Below are 13,150 nucleotides of genomic sequence, written 5' to 3' on the forward strand. Positions count from 1 at the left end.
GGGGGAAAAGAAGGGTCTGTGGGCAATTTGTGCACTACAACATCAGTTGAGATGCCAGTCATATCATCATAGGACCATGCAAAGACATCTTGGAACATAGTAAAAAATTCAAGCATCTCCTTTTTCTGCCTCTCATTCAAATGAATACTAATCTGCACCTCCTTAACCTCATTCTCAGTGCCAATGTTAACCTTTTCTGTTTCTTCCAGGTTCGGTTTTGGTTTTTCTTCATATTGTTCAAGGTCCTTTACAAAAGAATCGAATACCTCCTCATTATCACTCTCGCTTTGGAGTTCGGATTCACACACCTCCAAGTCGTGAGTGATATAGAGATTGCCATTATCGTATTCCAGAACTGTGATATCCAAAGGGTCAAATAATTTTATTTTTGGCCATCTGAAAGAATTAACGAATGTGGGATAATAAGCAAACAAACATACAACAAACAAATGAACAAGCAATATGAATATAAACAAGCGAATAAACAACGCAACATGACAAGATCAACTTGTGCATTTTCATAAAGACCTTTGATTGAAAGCAAATGGAAATGAAAACTTAACAATATTTACATGCGCAAATGTTAGTCAAAAAGTAAAATTGTTTTCATTGGCTATTTACAGATGCAAAAGTATTTTCATGAATTCATATGAATGATAAACCCCTTTCAGTTTACCGAAACTCCTTCCGAATGGGCAGAAACTCGGCTGTCCAATTGGGAATTGATCCTTCAGGGATGTCAGGAAATTCAGCTTCGTCTGGAAAATCGTCTTCAAATGTTGCCCCAACGAACAATTGGGACAAACTAGCTTCAATTTCGTCAACTGGGTTAATTTCTGACATGATCACCTCGGCTGGTCGTAGGAAAGTATAATGCAGGGGTGGAATGTCAAGAGCCCTTTGCCTTCCTTCTTTCTCCGCTTTCTTGCGCTCCTTCATTTCTCTGATATCCTTAGCAGTCGGTCGGAAGCCTAAACCAAACGAATCCTTTTTCTCAATAATCTCCACTGGCTTCAAAATTCCTTGCAGATCTCGTCCCAGCCCTTTGTCAAATTCATAGCCTCCACGGATCATCTCCTTAGCCATCATGACACTGGCCTTTGATAGAGCTCGCTCCTCCCTTGTTATCCAACTGACGGAGACAATATCAGTCGTGCTATGAGGGGTCATGGTGGCATTTCGGCTACTCTCTTCTTTGGACTCAGAATCGGTAATTACAAGGCAATCCTCCTCGGCAAAGATAGTTATCAGCTTGTCATTTACTACAAATTTCATCAATTGATGTAATGAAGAAGGCACAGCCCCAGACTTATGAATCCACGGCCTTCCAAGCAGAACATTGTAAACACTAGGAAAGTGCATGACTTGGCAGGTTATTTGAAACTGGGCGGGCCATATCTCGACGACTAAATCCACTTCTCCTATTGGCTCTCTTTGCGCTCCATCAAAACCTCGAACTATGGTCCCTGAAGGCCTCAGCTTTATGTCTTGCAACCCTAGCTTTTCCAAGGTGCTCCAAGGACAGATATTAAGTGCAGATCCATTGTCAATCAATACCTTTGGCAGCATTTTCCCATTGCACCTCACAACTATGTATAGGGCCTTGTTATGTCCAATACCTTCCACCGGCAATTCATCGTCAGAAAAAGTAATTTGTTTGGTAAATAACACACTTCCAACCACGTGCGAGAAATTATCAACTGAAATATCCTTAGGGATTTGAGCTTTAGTCAATACTTCGATCAGCGCGTCCCTATGCATATCTGATGAAAAGAGCAGGTCCAACATGGATATCTGAGCAGGTGACTTGCTTAGCTTCTCGATTACATTGTATTCGCTTCTCTGGAGCCTTTTAAGAAAATCCAAGGCTTCTTTCTCGGTGATTGTTGGTTTAGCAGGCGGCTCGGAGTTATTTGCTTGAATCGGAATGGTAGTTTCAAATGGACTTGCAATCTTCCCTGATCTGGTGACCACTGACACTTCCTTCTTCGCAATTGATTTTTCCCCAATCGGTATGACGGGCTCATCGTAGTTCCATGGCACTTGTTGCAGACTCAAAACAGGCTCCTGCTTCGGAAATTCAATGACTACTGGCTCCAAAGCCTCACTCTCAGCTGGCGTGAGATCCAAGATAAAAGGCTTTTCATCCTCTTCGAATGGCAATTCTATGACAAATGGTTGGTCTGTGACCCCAAATACTTCAGCTTCCCTCGCCAATTTTTTGACTTGTTCCACATACTCTGCTTCGTCCAGAATGACCCCAATGATATTAGCGTGTTCCGGCAAGGGGTTTCTATTTACGTTCGGCCCTTGTGTCTCCCTCTTTCTAATTACAATTTCTCCAGATTCAATCATATCTTGAACTTTATGCTTAAGAGCCTTGCAATCCAAAGTGGAATGTCCGGGTGCCCCCGAGTGATAAGCACAGACAGCTTGCGGGTTATACCAAGCGGGCATACCATATGGATAGGTAGGAGGGGGTACCATACCAATTTTCCCGGCGGCCTTTAATTGGTCATACAATTGGTCTAAAGGCCTGCCTAAATTGGTAAATGTACGGCTAGGGGGTCGGTTGTAAGGTTCAGTAGGTTGAGAATGGTTGTAAATAGGTCTATTTGGGGAAGGAAATCTTGGGTTATATGGTGGGCGAGGTCGGTTTTGGGGTGAATTTGGTTGAGAGATTTGGAAAGGGGCTACAGGTGGGTTAGGATAGCTTGGACGAGGTCGAGGGTGGTGAATATTGGTAGTATATACATGGTGCGGGTCTGAGTAGTAAGGGTAATGTGGTTGGTAGGTTGGATTGTGTTGGTATCGGGGTCGGGGTGAAGGGTTTTGGTTCCAGATAAAGGTTGCATCCCCCTCCTTCTTTTTGAACTGCGGTTTTTTCACATTGCTTCCTTGCCCTTGCAAAGCTTCCACTTGTGATTTCAGGGCAGAGACATTAACAATTTTTTCAGCTCTCACAAAGTCATCAAACTCCTCAAGTTTATTTACAATTGCAGCAAACGAACATCCGGTCATACGAAAAATTTCTTCGAAGTATGGAGGATCATGCGCCTTTATAAAAGTGCGAATGATTTCATCTTCGGTCATCGGGGGCTCAACCTTGGCAGCTATTTTTCTCCATCTCTTGGCGTATGTCTTATGATCTTCAGACGGTCGCCTCTTCGTGCCTTCCAAAGTGGTTCTAGTCGGTGCCAACTCACAGTTATATTCGTACTGTCTGATAAAGGCGTTGGACAAATCAAGCCAGGTCTTCACCTCCTCCGGCTTTAAATTTGAATACCAATCGAGGGCGTCGCCTTCTAGACTTTCCGGGAATAACCTCAACGGCAAGTTCTCGTCATCCACTGGTCTACCCAACTTGTTAGCAAACAAACGCAAGTGTGTCTTCGGATTGCCTGTACCGTCATATTTTTTGAACTTCGGGGTCTTGAATCCCACTGGCAGCTGCACATTTGGAAACAGGCACAAATCATCGTAGTCTAGCACCCCTTGCTTGCTTAAACCTTGGCTTTTCCGGATGAACTCATCGAAACGGTCCAACCGCTTAAGTAACTTCAGATCAATTGGGGCAGATGACTCCCCCACTTCCGGCTTGGTTTGAACAATGTTCTCCGGCACAAAAGGCTCTGCAGTAGTCTGATAAAAAGCGTGTGGATCTGGGGGCATGTTTGGACCACCTTGGCCACCTTGGGTTTGAAATCCCTGCCCATAGGGAGGATAGAACGGAGGATTTTGAGTGTAAGCATATTGCGGGTTGACAATTCCCTCAAATGTAGTTTGAATTGGAGGAATAACAAAGGGTAACGTGGTTTGAATTGGCGGAATAACAAATGGTTCGGATTGTGGTTGTCTGACGGGCGGAGACTCGGGTTGCACTCCGCTACCTACGAGCTCATCGATCAATTTCTTTTGGGCGGCCATTTCAGATGCCATTTCCCCAAATTTTGTAAGCAATTCAGTCAACTGAACTCCGGGACTTGTGACTTCCGGCTGGATAGTTGCAGCGGTCTTGTCAGACGATTCCGGTTGAGTACTCATGTCTACACGATTCCTTTGGGCTCTACTTCGGGATCGCGTTATGATGGGGCTTCGTCGAGAAGCTATGTTTAAATGTTACCTGAAAATATGAAATGGCGTGCTTTTAGATTTAGCCCTGGCTTAACCTTTTTAACAAAATAAAACAAAGAAAAAGAAAAAGACAAGAGTTAGTAGATGTTCCAAAAATTCGGATGCATGTCCTACGGGGGGACCCTTTTAGTGCCAAGGGTAGGCCTAGCATGATGCAACACCTTCGAAATGGGACCCGTTAATCAAACCTATTATATGAAAAACACTTTGTGAAAAGGGGAGAGATTCATTTCATTGCAGAAACCAGATACATCTGTTTACATCATATCGCGAAGGCGATCACGTACAAGATCACCAAAATTCCTAAGCCTATTTAGTACAGAGTCTTTACTTTCTCTTGCATATGGCATCTTGACACGTTCGGCTTGATCATATAATTCCCCACATTTCCGCTTCATTTCTTGACGCTTTTCTCGTTCACTTTCATACAATTGCTTGCTTTGTTCGGCCATCCCTTTGTATGCTTCCGCAGTCTTACTCAACTGCAGAATTTCCCTATCTTTCGCTTCGACAATGGCCTTCAACCTTTTCACCTCCTCAAATGGCTCATCTTGAATTTCTTGTGCAGCGGATCTTCCTACCCAATCTTCGTATTGCGGAGTGGTCAATCCCCTTTGCTTGAGTTCCGGGATGTATCGAAATCTCACGTCATCCGATAGTGTCACCCATGCCTCGATAATCTGGTCTTTCATAGGGAGCTCATTTGGGCACGTTCCTTTACTGAAAATGACGGTGAGCTTGCTCATATCAACCACTGGCGGCATTTCTTGTGTACGTCCTAGCTGTCTGAGGAACCTCTTTGGAGTGTATGCGGCGATTCCTTGGGTACCCAATAGGAGAACAAAATCTGACACTTTGGTGCGGAGTATCGGCCTAAGGCAAATTGTCCAGTCTAACACCCACCTAATGTCTTGGTCCGGCAACATCTCTAAATATTTGACCCACTCAACCGCATCGTTCGGCAGACCCCCTTCGTCGACTCGCTTATGATGCGTGATTACCCAATTATACCCAGCTACCGGCACACTTTCCGGGAACGGATGCTCGTCTCTTAAAATGTTCTAGGGCCCAGATGTGCAAAACTATATTAGCTCCGTAGAAGAACTTTTCCCCTTTCTGGCAGTTGGTACAAGCTAGAAAAATGTCCGCGAGGATGGTTGGGATTATGGTGCATTGTTTACCTCGGATTCCTGAAAAGAGGTCTTGCATAACCCTTGCTACCTTGAAAGCTATTTTCTGATCTCTTCTCGGGAAGAAATAAACTCCCGCCATAACTATCGCATACACCACTGGCCTTTTGCGTTCCCAAACATCCTTGGATGTGAATGAAAAGTCTTCCCTATATCTCTCGAACCCATTTCGTAGTGCAAAATGCTCGAACAAGGTGTTCACGGGGACTGCCTGATCTGACCCTCTCAATACAGCCTCCCTCAATCCTATGATCTTGTAAAATTCTATCTTGTCTGAAACGTATGGGAAAATCAAGGCGGTTCCATGCAAAGGTAAATTGAAGAGGCCGGCTATTTCCTCAAGTGTCACTGTCATGTGCTTATTGCCTACCCTAAAGGCCGAACATTCCGGATCCCACAGATGTACCAATGCCTCCACTAGATAGCCATTGAGCTTGATCTCCTTAAGGTCTCCAATTGGCCCTAAGTATTGAGCTACTTGGTGTAATTCGCTAGGTAGCATGAGGGCAGGCCATCTTTGAATCTCGACCGACGGTACCAACAACTGGTAGATTTGACGGGGGCACTCCATCTAAAAAGGGAAGAGGCGGGTTGTCAATTACCTTACCTACGGGTCCCATTCTCCGGTTTGGCAAAAATTTAAACGTGCAATCCCTTGAAGGGTTACGTACCCATGGGAACAATCAAGGTGAGTTTAATCCTAATGGCGGGATCCCCTAAATGGCATTCCCTTTCTAGAGTTCATGCATGATGCCAGGTTATTAAAGCGATAAAACATGCAGTTTGACATGAACTATGACCTAAGGAACCCTTTATTTGCCAGGGTAGGCCTAAAATAGCATGTCATTATTAATTTACGAATGCAATATACCAAAATCTTTAAACGTGCAATGGCCTATCTACAAGGGCAGGTTTTAAAAGAAGGTCATGCCAGACCTCCTATTTGCTAGGGTTTGTGAATGCAATGGGGACACAAAACCAAGAAAAGTTAATTCAGCCAGATAAATACACATAACACATTGTAGCAACGAGACAAAGCAACGAAATCAATACAAAGCAATAAAAAGGAAAAGGGGTTGGATCCCTCCCCTCGTGAATAATGTCCCTAGTTCAGGATTAGGCCGACTCTATCCTAGGCAAGCTATCGTGGATGCATGAGGTATTGGCTTACTAATGCATCTAGACTCGATAGTTTTAGGTCCCCGAGCCTTCAGACTTGGAAACCAAGGGTTATCAATCCCAAGGTTCTTTGTCGGTGGCTCGAGCGATTCCCCAGACATTGCTACGCACACATCGTGTCACGGCTACATGTCATGAGTGAATCTATCAAAAAATCCTCAACCTTCGACTAAAAGCTAAAGGTTATGAACCCAAAGCTTAAAATGGAAGGTTGAGTGACCCCTTGGATCAAGCTACGCACACATCGTGTCGCGATCACAAGTCCAAGTGAGTCGCCTAAAATCCTAATAGGGTAGAGTGGCGTGACAAGCCACTAAAAGAAAAATAAATGAGGGGTAAAATAATTAAAGCTTATGCGCGTATGCTAGTGCTCGTTTGGAGGGGAGGGATCAAGAACCCAACACAAGGCTCTAGGGTATGTCCCCCACCCAAATGCAATGTCAAGCGCGGAATTACATACATAAACCATTCATCAATCAAAACAATCATACGCCAAATGAGTAAGTGAGGGAGTTGGTATACGTGAGATGCAAAAATCCTAATAAAAGGAAAAATGCAATCCTAAACACCCAAATGTGATATATGAAAAGATTAAAAGAAGAAAAAGGTTGATTAAATCAAATTTGCTCGGACTCTCGAATGTCCCCAGTGGAGTCGCCAACTGTCGCGCCCCATTTTTTGATAAATAAATAAATGGTTTAAAAAAATGTATTTTTTGTGATTGGAAAATGAATTGTGAAAAAAAAAAATGGGTCTAAATGGGGGGTTGAGAATGCGACGATTTGACCCAAAATTATAGTTTAAAAAGGGTTTTTGAAATAAAAATTGGAGTCGCCACTTGGTAATGAGTTAAGGTGTACCAAGTCACCAAAAAATGAATTTTTAAAGAAAAAATAGGAAAAAGTAGTAAGAAACCCCTTTTAAACGACTCCTAGTCCACGTAAACCAAAAAAAAAAGGTTCGGGAGTCACATTTGACAAAGGGGAAGGCAAGGATAAAATCCAAGGCACCCCTTTGACCTAGCCAAGGCTAGTTGCGTGATTTAATCAAAGATTTTCTTGTTTTAACCAAAGAATTTATTACATTTGGATGACTACATGAATGCAAAACCTAGACCTAGGGGATGGGGGAAATTTCTCTTCAAAGGTTGAGTGGTGCCAATCACATTAATTGTGAAGCCCAATAATGATCCTTTGGAGAGGTCACACATAATCCTAAATGACGTAAAAATGAGTGGAATGCATGCCATGTGAAAATGTGAGGTGTGAAGTGAAAAAGTAATAAAAACAATAATGTGTAAGTGAAAATGTGCAAATGAGTGTACAAGGTAATATGTGAAATGATAATAACATAAAGTGCATGTGTGCGAGTGATATTATGAAGTGTATGTGTGCAAGTGATGATAAAAGTGTTCGTGTGCAAGTGAAGAAACATAAAGGTGCACGTGTGCAAAATGGGAGGAGAAATGAAAGTGTGATGAGGGTATAAAATGGTAGAGTGGATTTAAAAATGCATGAGCTTAGGGAATTCATGCATATTGGGTACGGGGAGACCTAAATCGTGACTCAATTTGCCCTTTTATAGAGGGAATACAAGCGTGCTAAGGCTTAGAAAAAGCCACACTCGTCTATATCCCATATTTAAGGGGACTCTCAAGCAAATGAACCCTATAACTAGCATGAAATGCAAAAATCCTAAAATGGAGGGAAAAGGGGTTCGGGGGGCATGCAAAAATGATAAAACTAAAAAGAATGCATGACATGTAATGAACATGCAAACATGTACTAACGAGGGGAAATCCCTAAGGGTCTAGCGTTGGACTAGCCCATTCTATGAATTCCGACTAGCGTTGGACTGGCGGAAACGTACATTCATCCATCACATTCATTCATGGCTATGGAAAGCGAGTAGACATGCCAAATACTCATAAACACATAGCACATAACATTTAGCATGCTCGACTAGATGCAAGGCCCTAACAAAGCAAATTAACACGTAGCAACTAAGCATGCAAGACACATAAGACGATTAAAGCCCTAACTATTACATTTGCTAGCTAGGCACATGACTTCGATAGGTCTTCATTGAATGCTCCTCCAAGCCCTATCTATTACATTAGGGAGACCCTACTACAATCTAAAAGGGGTAAAAGGAATAAAATAATTAAATCCCTAACTATTACAAGCCAAGAGGTGTACACATACCCCATAAAGAATAACTTAAATAAAAAGCAAAAATAAATGACGTAAATAAAAGAAATTAAAGAAAGGCTATGAAAGCAAAGTAGACATGTATATTCACATAACACGTAGGAGCACGTAGGAAAAATAACTCAAGAATATAGAAGTTACCTCCCTTGAGTTGAAGCTCTAACGTAGTGAAGTTACTAATGTACCCTCCAAAATAATAAAAGGGTCAAGGTACCACAAATAGTAAAGTATGACAAAGTCACCAAAGAAAAGGGTGGAACATTGAAGGTAATAAGACTATCGAAACAAAAAGGTAATAAGACAAATCGGAATCCGTCAAACATTGAATGTTTCCTCACTTTGCAACTTAGAAATGATCAAATAATGTATGAATTCCAAACAAAGGTGGAACATTGATCAAATTTCTAAAATGGCAAAACGACTAAAGACCCAATAGCAATCATTGATCAACCAATCAAGGTTACTTGAAAACATTTTTAGGAATTTTACAGGTCCAATGAGCAAGAAATGGTCAAGTAACCAATTTATTTCAGAAAATTCAAGAAAATAGGCAACCACATACTCATTTAGACACCAAGTTTCACAATCCATGCATTAAGCATCACCTTAGCAAAACATGATAACCAATGAAGGCAAGCAAGCAATTGAATTGAAACATTAGTGCTGCCAAAGACTCAATTGTGAACACTAACCAAGCATTCAAGCCTAATCAAACACTTTTAGGAACTTCAAGGGTTCAAGGGCCAAAAAAAGATCAAGTAATGATTCAAATGCAAAAATTTCACAAGGAAAAGAATCAGAGACCATTTCCAATACTTTAGGTGAAGATGCAAATACTTTAGGATTCAATTGCAAGAAATAAAAATATAATTGGGCCACAATGCAACAAAGGGAGACTTGGGGATCAAGGTGCAAAAATCAAAAGTTATTTTCATGCAACCAACATGCAGCTACGTGGAAACTTGTTTCTGCAACCAAAACAAACATTTCTGCAGCCAAGAGACCATCGCAATTTGCATTTTCATTTCATTATCTCAAGTAACAACATTTCTATTTCAAGCAACTAAACACATCACCAAACATTCATCTCACTTTCCACCATAAGACCCTTATGTTTAAACATCAGAAGTTCGGATAGGAGATCATGCAAAGCATCAACAACATTCTGCAATTTTCCCAGCCAACGGCCTTTCTTTCCTTTTCATGGTGCAGACCAGATTTTGATTCAAATACAAAGCTTTGATTAGATATCTCTCAAACCAACATCATAACTCAAACTAATCAACAAGCAACTTAACTTTAAACTCCCAATAAGCAAGAACAATAAAGGAGCTAATGCATCACAGAAATTCTGGACAAGACATTCATGCAGAATGGTTTGGCAATCTGAAATCTCTTTTCCAGCTCAAGTATGTTTAAACACAAACACCCAAAACCAATCTAAGTGTCATAACATCCATTTCAACATCCGAACCAACTAAAACATAGAAGAAAAGCCATGCAAAAATTGGAAAATTCTGAGCAAAAGGTTCGGCAATCCTGACTGGTTTTAAACACGATTCATGCGTTTCTTGTTCCTCACATGGACCGAAGTAATACTCAAACAAGAATTTATGACATTAGCTTACAAGAAAAATCCAGACTTGCATCCCAAAACTCAGCCTAAAGCAAACTACCAACCAAAGTTGGAAACTTTATGCAATTTCCTCTCGGCCAAAAACACCAATATGCAAGCTATCAACTCTTTACCCACTCCAGATTTTAACCAACCCAAAACAAGAAACCTTAGTCATATTGAAGCCAGACCAGAATCAACAAGGACACAGAAATGCAAACAAATAACTAAAGAAAAGAGCTTTGACCTTTAAAAGAAGAAATCGATACCTGAAATGAAGAAAGAGCTTGAACGATTCGGCAAACACTCAACGGAAAAGCGATGATGATGCGGTTGTCTTCTTCCAATCCCAAATCCCTTTTTGTTCTTACGGTTGAAAACCCTTCTTGTTTTGCTTTCTTCAGCAGTCTGCAGCCTTTCCCAGCAATCTTCCTTTCGTTTTCTCTATCAAGCTTACAGCTTTTCCTAGCCTTTTCTCTTCTTTCTTCCTGAAATTTCTCTCCTTTTCTATCAGACCTCCCCCCCAGAGATTTCCAGACACAACCTCTTTTTCAAAGACTCTCTACCCTGATGCCATCTTCTCTCTTTCCCTTTCGCCGATCTTTTTGTCAAAAAGAAAGAAAGAAAAACTCTTCCCGTAGCCTTTTCTTCCTCCCTCGACCTCTTTTCCCCTAGCTCTCTTGTAACCCTCTTTTTTCCAGCCGTCAACTCTCGGTTTTTCTTTCCTAGACGTTCCAGATTTTTCTCCCTTGTCCGACCTCCTTGCGACTGCCTTTTCTTTTGCTCTTTTATATGGAACCCAAGGTTCCTAAACCCTCACCCCAATGGTGAGGATGAAGGGCCTGTCCTTCCTTCACATCCAACCATCCAACGGGGCCTCTGTGCTTGTGCTTTGCACGCTGCAAAAAATTGCAGCGTGCATGCCGCAATACTTTTTTTTTTTTTTTTTTTTTGAAAATGAACCAAATAACAATAAAAGATAAAAATAAGTAGAAATGACTAAAATAGATAAATAAAGCCAAATAAAATAAAATTTCTATTTTTTCTTTTCCCTTCTTTTTTCATGATTTTTCTTTTTGAATCCATAAATGAAATAAATGTTCGTAAACTAATTAAAACAATAGACGTGAAACAGGAAACCCCTAAGATAAATCTAAAATTGAAACAACAAATCTCAAATTAAACTAATTAAACAAGTAAAATTCGAAACCAAAAATTTGGTGTCTACACAGTCGAGGTTTCCCCCATACCCCTAACCGGTGTGGGTTGTCTAGTTCCGTGCCCACGTCCCCGACCACTCCGAGTACCTTCCATAAGTTTTACTTGGTCTAGGCAAGAGTACTAAACCAAAGTAGTAACAAGGCAGGTAAGTAACACTCAAAATTTTCACAGTCACACATATTTATACAGTCCAAACAGGATCACAAACGTATACATACAAGCCAAGCAAGATCAAGCCACACACATATATACAATCAGTCGAGTCAAGTACAGGCAAGTCAGAAACAAGCATAGGCGATCCCCCGAGGAATGGCCTTTCTAGTTCACCAAATCCTTTCTAACCTAGGCCCTCATATCCTTCGTATCCGGGCGCAAGAATCCCATCTAAGATAATTCACAACTCGAGCCGGCCGGTCCCAAGAGTAAACCATCCTTATTAAAGATTCCTACCCGACATACATCCCTAGCTTCCTCGAGTCCCATGATAATGATTCGTACACTTATCACATGCCCGGTTCATAACTTATGCTCAAACGAGCACTTAGACATATTCATGAAATTAGGACCACAACACCACTTGGCCCAGTCTCACTCCGCGCAGAGACCACGCGAAGTGGCTCTGATACTAATTGTAACAGCCCCACTTTTCCCTAAGGCGAACCAAAGGGGTTAGCGGGCTGCCTGCCCAGCTCTCGCCAGGACTACGGATCAGTTCACGTCGATTTAATACGTTCTGGAACATACCCACGCGCGTAAACAAGTCAAAATCACCAAATAAAAAAACTAAAAAAAATCGAAGCCGATGATGAACAGTACCGTCCACATCAGAATCCGAAGTTCAACCAATCATCAATCCAACATATATACATCGAAATTTAACATTTACAAGCCAAAGCGGTATACCAAATTATCCAACAAGTTCATACATGTGCAATTAGCCAATTACAAGCCAACCATTGGTTGAAACAAAACACTTAGGATTTTCACCCACAAGGAGCTATTCAAAATATACATTTACATGAGCTCAACTTTGACAACCAACTAGCACAACCTTTCTCAAAATAGTCATTTTCCTGTAAGGAAAACAAATGGAACGGAGTGAGCTAAAGCTCAGTGAGTTACTACCACATAAGCAACAAAGAGCATATAGCATAACCTTTCATTTCAGTACACAATTAAGGAATAAAACAAATCAGTAAAAGGATACGGACGGCTCTCAAGAGCCCATTTCCACGCTTATATTCTTGATCCAATCTCATTGACTCTCCGTCAACGTTTATGAGTACCAACCGTAGAACCCACTTCACTCCCATTCCTTCCACCAAACATACCCCAATCGGGCCCGCACTCCAATCAGTAGCTTTTGGTAATACTCGAGTATACCGGAACCAAGAGTCTCATTACTACAAGATTCCCCAGTACAGTCCCTGTGGCATGTCAATTTTCACGACCAAGCCCTCGCCGGCTCGATTCAATTGACTACCAACGGGGTTGAGCTCAGTAGTACAGTAAGGCCGTTGGATATTCGTCCAAACGACACCAAATCAGTTTTCCATGAATGGAATTCAATATCTCATATAGCAAGTGCAGTATTTCAGTAA

Source organism: Coffea eugenioides, chromosome 9, assembly GCF_003713205.1.
Source record: "Coffea eugenioides isolate CCC68of chromosome 9, Ceug_1.0, whole genome shotgun sequence".
Taxonomy (NCBI): domain Eukaryota; kingdom Viridiplantae; phylum Streptophyta; class Magnoliopsida; order Gentianales; family Rubiaceae; genus Coffea; species Coffea eugenioides.